Here is a 7730-nt window from a genome sequence, read left to right as displayed (position 1 = left end):
TTTGATTTGAGAACTGGGAGTAAATGTAAAATTAGAAGCATTTTAGTATCTATATATATAAAAGAAAGTCGTGTTTGTTACAACACTTATAACTCGAGAACGGCTGGACCGATTGCCATGGTTTTTGATTTGTTGGATTTGTTTCCGTCCCGAATAGCAGAATACATCTTGTACAGCAGAACAATGAAAACTCGATATGTGTAATGAATACTTAATCATTTCAATAGATGCTGATTTGTTTATTACATGTCAAACATTTGTTGTCCAATCCTGTCAAATAGTGTAACAACTATTTTGGTTGAAAATGTTGGTCGATTGACTATTTTACCGGCGACATACATAGGTAGCCCGCGTCATTTTCATGAATATGCGCAAGATGCATTGACATATGTTTGTCATTATGGTCGGCCAGATCTATTCATTACATTTACATGTAATCCGAAATGGATAGAAATTATTCAATTGCTGCTTCCCGCACAAACATCAAGTGATCGACACGACATCACCGCACGTGTTTTCAGGCAAAAAATTCGGTCTCTAATGAATTACATTGTTAAGCAACACGTCTTTGGGAATACTCGATGCTGGATGTATTCAATCGAATGGCAAAAACGAGGCCTACCGCATGTTCACATTCTGATTTGGTTAGTCGAAAGAATTCGGCCAGATCAAATAGATGACATCATATGTGCGGAGATTCCTGCTCCTGAAACCGATCCAGACCTACATGATGTTGTAGTCACGAATATGATTCATGGACCGTGTGGCACTATCAACCGACAATCACCGTGCATGGTCTACGGCAAGTGTTCCAAACGGTATCCACGAAAATTGACGGCAGAGACCATTACAGGCAACGATGGTTATCCATTGTATCGGCGTCGATCGCCCGATGATAATGGTAGAACTATCACAACTAAAGTGAAAGGAAACGATTTCGTAGTTAACAACAGTTGGATTGTTCCATATTCGCCACTTCTTTCCAAAACATTCAAAGCACATTGTAATGTTGAGTATTGCAATTCGGTTAAGTCAATTAAATACATTTGCAAATATGTCACGAAAGGGAGCGACATGGCGGTTTTTGGTATCCAAACATGCAATACCAACGATGAAATCACGCGCTATCAAGTTGGTAGATATGTGAACTGCAATGAAGCAATTTGGCGTATATTTTCATTCCCTATTCACGAACGTCATCCCACTGTTTTACATTTGGGGGTGCATCTAGAGAACGGTCAGAGAGTATATTTCACAGCGTCGAATGCTGCTCAACGTGCCGACACACCTCCAGTGACAACACTGACCAGTTTCTTTGCGATTTGTCAAAGTGATCCGTTCGCACGAACTTTGCTTTACTCAGAAATGCCACGTTATTACACTTGGAACGCTACATCGAAGAAATTTCAACGTAGGAAGCAAGGCGATGCAGTTCCTGGTCATCCAGATATGCGTTCTACTGATGCTCTTGGTCGTATTTACACAGTTCTTCCGAAGAATGATGAATGTTTCTATTTGCGGTTTGTTGCTGGTACATGTTCGAGGGCCAACATCATTTGAATCACTACGAACTGTTAATAGTATCGTGTGCCCCACATTTCGTGCAGCATGTCAAGAGCTAAATTTGCTTGAAAACGATACTCATTGGGACACGACAATCGCTGAAGCAATTATTTCTGCATCTCCAAGTCAGATACGCACATTATTTGCTATCATCATTTCAACATGCTTCCCATCGAACCCACGTGACCTGTGGAACAAATACAAAGATAACATGTCAGAAGATATTTTACATCGAATTCGCGTCAGCTCAAGAAATTCCGATCTTGAGGTGAATGAGGAGATCCATAACCAGACTTTGCTCTTGATCGAAGATATGTGTTACCTCATGTGCGGCAGTTTGTTAGTTAGGTTAGGAATGCCAGCGCCAGATCGCGGAATGAATGACGCATTTAATAGAGAATTGGAACGTGAACGTGAATATGATCCACATAAACTAATCCAATCAGTTCAAACGAATGTACCTCTGTTGAATCCTAAGCAGAGGGAAGTCTATGATACACTGATTAATGCAATTGATGATGGAAATGGCAGCTTATTTTTTTGGATGCCCCCGGTGGAACTGGGAAGACATTCCTCATGTCATTGATTTTGGCCACTGTACGTGCGAGATGCGAAATTGCGGTAGCAATTGCTTCTTCTGAAATAGCGGCCACATTGTTAGACGGATGCCGTACGGCTCACTCAGCGTTAAAATTGCCATTAAACCTTCAGACAACTACTGAACAACCGACATGTAACATTTCGAAACACTCCGCAATGGCCAAAGTTTTAGTAGCATCAAAAATCATCATATGGGACGAATGCACAATGGCGCACAAACGCGCATTGGAAGCACTAGACCGAACATTAAAAGATCTGCGCAGTGACTCGAGATGTTTTGGTGGTGCAATGATTTTATTATCTGGCGATTTCCGACAAACACTACCAGTCATTCCAAGATCTACTGCTGCCGACGAAATAAACGCTTGCCTCAAAGCATCAAATCTGTGGCGATATGTAAAGAAACTTCAACTGTCTGTAAATATGAGAGTTGCATTGTTGAACGATCTATCTGCTGATGATTTCTCGAAGAAATTGCTGACTATCGGTAATGGCCGTGTTCCTGTTGACAAATCGAGCGGTTTGATTTCTTTTCCTCCAAATTTTTGCAATTTCGTATCATCAAAAGACGAGCTTATCAACAAAGTATTCCCGGATATCATTGCTAACCACAAAAATACTAAATGGTTGAAGTGAGCGAGCAATTTTGGCCGCTAAAAATACAGATGTAGATGACCTCAATTTTATAATTCAAAATCAAATCGTAGGTACTCTGTATTCATTAAAATCTATCGACTGTGTAACAAACGAAGAAGAAGCCACTAATTATCTAACTGAATTTTTAAACTCCTTGGATGTGCCTGGTTTACCACCGCACAATTTAAAACTTAAAGTTGGCTCGGTAGTCATCATGCTTAGAAATTTAAACCAACCAAAACTGTGTAATGGAACGCGTTTGGTGATAAGAAAACTGATGAGCAATGTGATTCACGCGTCGATAGTTAAAGGAAAATTTAAAGATGAGGAAGTTCTTATTCCAAGGATTCCGATGATCCCAATGGACATGCCCTTTGAGTTTAAACGAATTCAATTCCCGATTCGTCTTGCCTTCGCCATGACGATCAACAAATCACAGGGCCAATCCTTGACTATTTGTGGCCTCAATCTAGAAAATGCATGTTTTTCTCATGGTCAATTGTACGTGGCATGCTCACGTGTCGGCAAACCATCCGCTTTATTTGTTCTTGCGCCTGACCAAAAAACAAAGAATGTCGTTTACCACAAAGTGCTTGAATGAAAATCCTATTAATGAATTAATCCGAGTTTTATTTTTTTTCCCAATCTGCACAACATAGTTTTCAATCATTTTTTTCTGACATGAGTTAGAAGTACTTAATTATTATTTTTTATTATTTTTTATTTTTATTCTCATTCTGTATGTATGTTTTCATCATCATTCATCATAATAAAATACTTTTTTGTTTCTATCTATATAAATATATTATTTTGTATCATTGTTTTACGTTCATCAAAGCCTAAATTAGTTCAGCTAAAAACTAACACGACATTCATTGACTGTTAGGCGGTACGAAGTTCGGCGGGTCAGCTAGTTTAATATATATTTCTTTATTGACTTTCATAAGTGTGCATTGTGTTGCCTAATTGAATAAATGATGTTGACTTTGATGGCATATTAAGTGTATAAAAGCGTTTTATAGATTTGTATATGTAGTGTTTTAGACTTTGTTAGTGAGATTTTAAATGTTTTATAGATTTTGTCAATCTAGGACAAAGCACTAAGTCATTCTTTAGAAGCGCGGCATCCAATATTAAAGTAGCTAACCTTCGAAAGGAGATGGAACTATAGGAAGAAGTGCTTTATACGTTAGAAGGTTCGTCTTTAGTTTAACAATATGTATTTTTATAGTTAGCTTTTGTCAGCTATTTGCCTTTAGGAATACGTGTAGTATATGTAATATATTAGGGACCAATTGGTTTACATCAACGTTATTATTATATTTGCTTGGAATATCCTAATAAATTGAGCCCGAACATGATAGCAAGGTTTAGAAAACTTTTTAACCACAATTAAAGGTTAAAGTGTAGAGTTGGCCCAGTGGCTACAGCGTGCGAATCTCATCCCTGAGGTCGGAGGCTCATCATAAAATATGAGAATATGACTAATATAGAATTAGGGGTAGTGGGGTTGTGACGTTAATACAAACTAACTTTATCTAAGGGTTCATAAATCTGTATGATACTTCAATACAATTGCCGTCGACCTTTGATAAATTAAATATATTTATTCATATAGGTAACACAATGTACACTTATGAACGTCAAAAAATCGGACATTATGGCAAACAAGAATATTGTATTACAATTTATGAGTATGGAAAAAACTAAGGGCTCATTTTTGCTTCAAGTATGGGTTGATTACTTACGCTTCTAATTATTAACTAAAATATATTCATGTAACTTAACTTATGTTAGGTTACATAACTCATCAATGAGTTTTCTAAGTGTCACGACATTGTCAACATAATTACGTGTCATAACCGCTTAATTTAATGACTCCAGTATGCACTAACAATTATTAAAATATTTCTTGTTTGTGTTGATTTTTGATATATTAAAATACATTAAATATATTTATTACACAAGTACATATTAGTAAAATTTTTGGAAGTTGGTTCTAAAAATCAATTACTACAATCGTCAATATCTTGTTTGTTGAGAAATTACATAACATAAATTACCTACATTACGAGCATTGGTTTAGGAATCGGGTAGTATCAGGCACGGATGTCAGCATTTGGGTAAGAATTAAAATTTCAAAAATAACCACTAATTCTTTTTGCTTGACTGTGACGGCGTCAACGTATCAATCACAATCAAGCAAATCGATCTATCATTATTCTTAGCTCCAGAGACCTGAATGTATCCAACATACAATGTTAGACTGGTACTGTGAATGAATGAATTGAATTGTTTTACGATGGTGTCATTATATAATAAGTATCCAATAGTGTAGTGTTGGCTACTTGGGTCGCTAGTGAACCGAAATCCTGCGGAAAAAATGGATTTTTCTGTCTACACTAATTTCTCAGGAAAACATCGTAATGAATTTGGCATATAGAGCATATAATTGTCTAAAGTAATATATTTTTTCAACATCAAGCGAATGTTAAATGTGCAGTCTATTGGTGAACAGGCTTGGTTCGAACGCAATATTAAAAAGTTTAGCTTATTCCACGACAAGGAAAGTATATACGGACACAAACACAGACGTATATTAAGATTTTGATTGACGTTTTGATATTACGCAATTAAACTTTAAACACAATTTATAGATATCGCCAAGGTAATTTCGTATCCAAATACGCATAATAAATTTTGACTATATATTTAACTTACCAAGAATAATCGATAAGACCACCCGTCGTTATACTTTTTGTTTCGTCCAAATATTATGTGATTAGGTTGTTATATGAACCGTTTTAAGAGAGATTTGATGGATATTACTGAATTAATGGTTAGAGATAGCTCAGTTCATTCATGTCATGAAATATGAGCCGGAGTCGAGTCAATAGTCTAGAGTTAGCAGGCACTATGTTCCACGTAAACCAAAGCTCAATGAGCGTTTTGAAATACATTTTCAGTAACTGTGTTTAAGGTTGATTAACGGATATAATTTCAAATATTGATCAATCAACCGCAGATGAAAAATATAGACATTTCGTATTCCGTATATATTATTAAATAAAACTACATATCCGTAATTTCGATAATGGGTTGCAAGTCAGCAAGTGTCTGTATTGTAGTCAAATTTTCAATACATTTTCGCTCTTTTGACGTTGATAAAATGATTAATTTATAGATAAAGTAATTTATTTGTTTCAATTTAATTATCGCAAATGGACAATAAGCCAGGCTAGAGGTTATGGGTATGATACTAAACCCTCTGACCGTACATTTGAAGCCCGTGAAAATTGTTTTCAATAGATGTCCAACTTGCCAGCCAGTGGACTGTGAAATGTGTAACTCGGAAAATTAAAAAAAAATGAAAAACGGCTTAATGTGTAAGTTGCCTATACTTTTATTGTTTTCGAAGTAATCTCCGTGCCTTTCTAGACATCGTTGCTTCTTCCTTAGGGGTCTCATCTATGGCATTTAAGTACGCTTTCGACACATCTTCAGGGCTCCTAAAGCGAATACTTCGAATTTTATCTTTAGTTCTTGGGTATAAATGAAAGTCGCAGAGCGCCAGCTTAGGACTGCATGGCAGATGACTCATTATCTCGACACCTACCATAGTCAAATATTCACCACAGGGGGGGTGTTTCTAGTTAATGCATCTGGTACAAAGCTTCAGGACACCTAAATGTTCGTGTAATATTTTTTTAACTTAACTCATACCAATGCCTAGGCTTGCCCGTATCTGCTGATAGGTCACTCTTTTATCTTCCTCTATCATGCGTCGCACAGCACTGATGTTATCTTCAGTAGTCGCTGTTAAAGGACTTCCCTCACGCGGATTATTATTGAGATTGCTACGTCCACTCTTAAACTCGTTAAACCAATTGTAAATAGTGGCACGAGATGGGACTTCATTAAGAAATACAAATCGCAGCCTATCATAGCTTTGTTGTTGAGTAAGCCCACAACAAAAGTCATAATAAATCATTGGCCGAAAATTTTCTCGCGTTAGGTTAATTTTCACGTGTAACAAGAGTTTTATATTTGCCGCCAAATCACAAAATCAAATGACAAATGAATGAAAGATACTACATTAGGTTACCAAAGAGTTCTAAAATTGAAATAAAAAAAAGTTTTCATTAGTAATGTTTCTAACTGGCCAGTTCTAAAAATTTTCAGTGTTACCCACGTATTGAATTTCAGTAGTATCTGTATCGTATATGTAGTATATGTATGAGCAAGCTGCACTAGATAACTAAGTATGTCATGATACCGAAACTTTTTATCCTTGGTTGTTCTTTTTCTTCGCCACGCTATTATAAGCTACTCGAAATACTAATCTTGCGCAGATGAAGTCGAAGGCATCAGCTAGTGGTATATACATCCAACTTTTCCGAGGATTTGATCCTTTTATATGTCGTTGAATTGTAGTTTAAATTTAATTTTCACTCGCCTGAGTTTGTATAAATGTATTGCCGTCTTATATACCCATTTTTGTTTTCTATGTAAGTCTTCTTTTGTCTTCTTGTCTTCTTCCCTATCAATATAGCAATTAAGTACTTAGCGTATATCTCTATATAATGATAATAAAGCCCGTTTGATTGCATACAGTTTAATTATATAACATTATTTTATTTATAATTTTTATCGTAGATATTGTATATCTTCGCTACCTTCAATACCATCGATTGGAACCCTTTCACGGGTAAAGGCCTCCTCCAGCTTTATCCAGCTGACTCTGTCTATGGCTTCCTTCTCCATTCGCTTCCTGTTACCGCTTCTATTTCTTCTGTCCACCCTTTTTTTGGGGCGGCCTCTTCTCCTTCTTCCCTTTGTCCTTTCTATACAGTTATCTTTAAAGTCCACCTTTTATGTCTGTATCTTGCTATGTGCCCCGCCCATTGCCTCTTCTGTTTTAGGGCATAATG

The sequence above is a fragment of the Pieris brassicae genome, chromosome Z (genome assembly GCF_905147105.1).
Source record: "Pieris brassicae chromosome Z, ilPieBrab1.1, whole genome shotgun sequence".
Classification (NCBI taxonomy): Eukaryota; Metazoa; Arthropoda; class Insecta; order Lepidoptera; family Pieridae; genus Pieris; species Pieris brassicae.
This window is presented reverse-complemented; position numbering follows the sequence as displayed.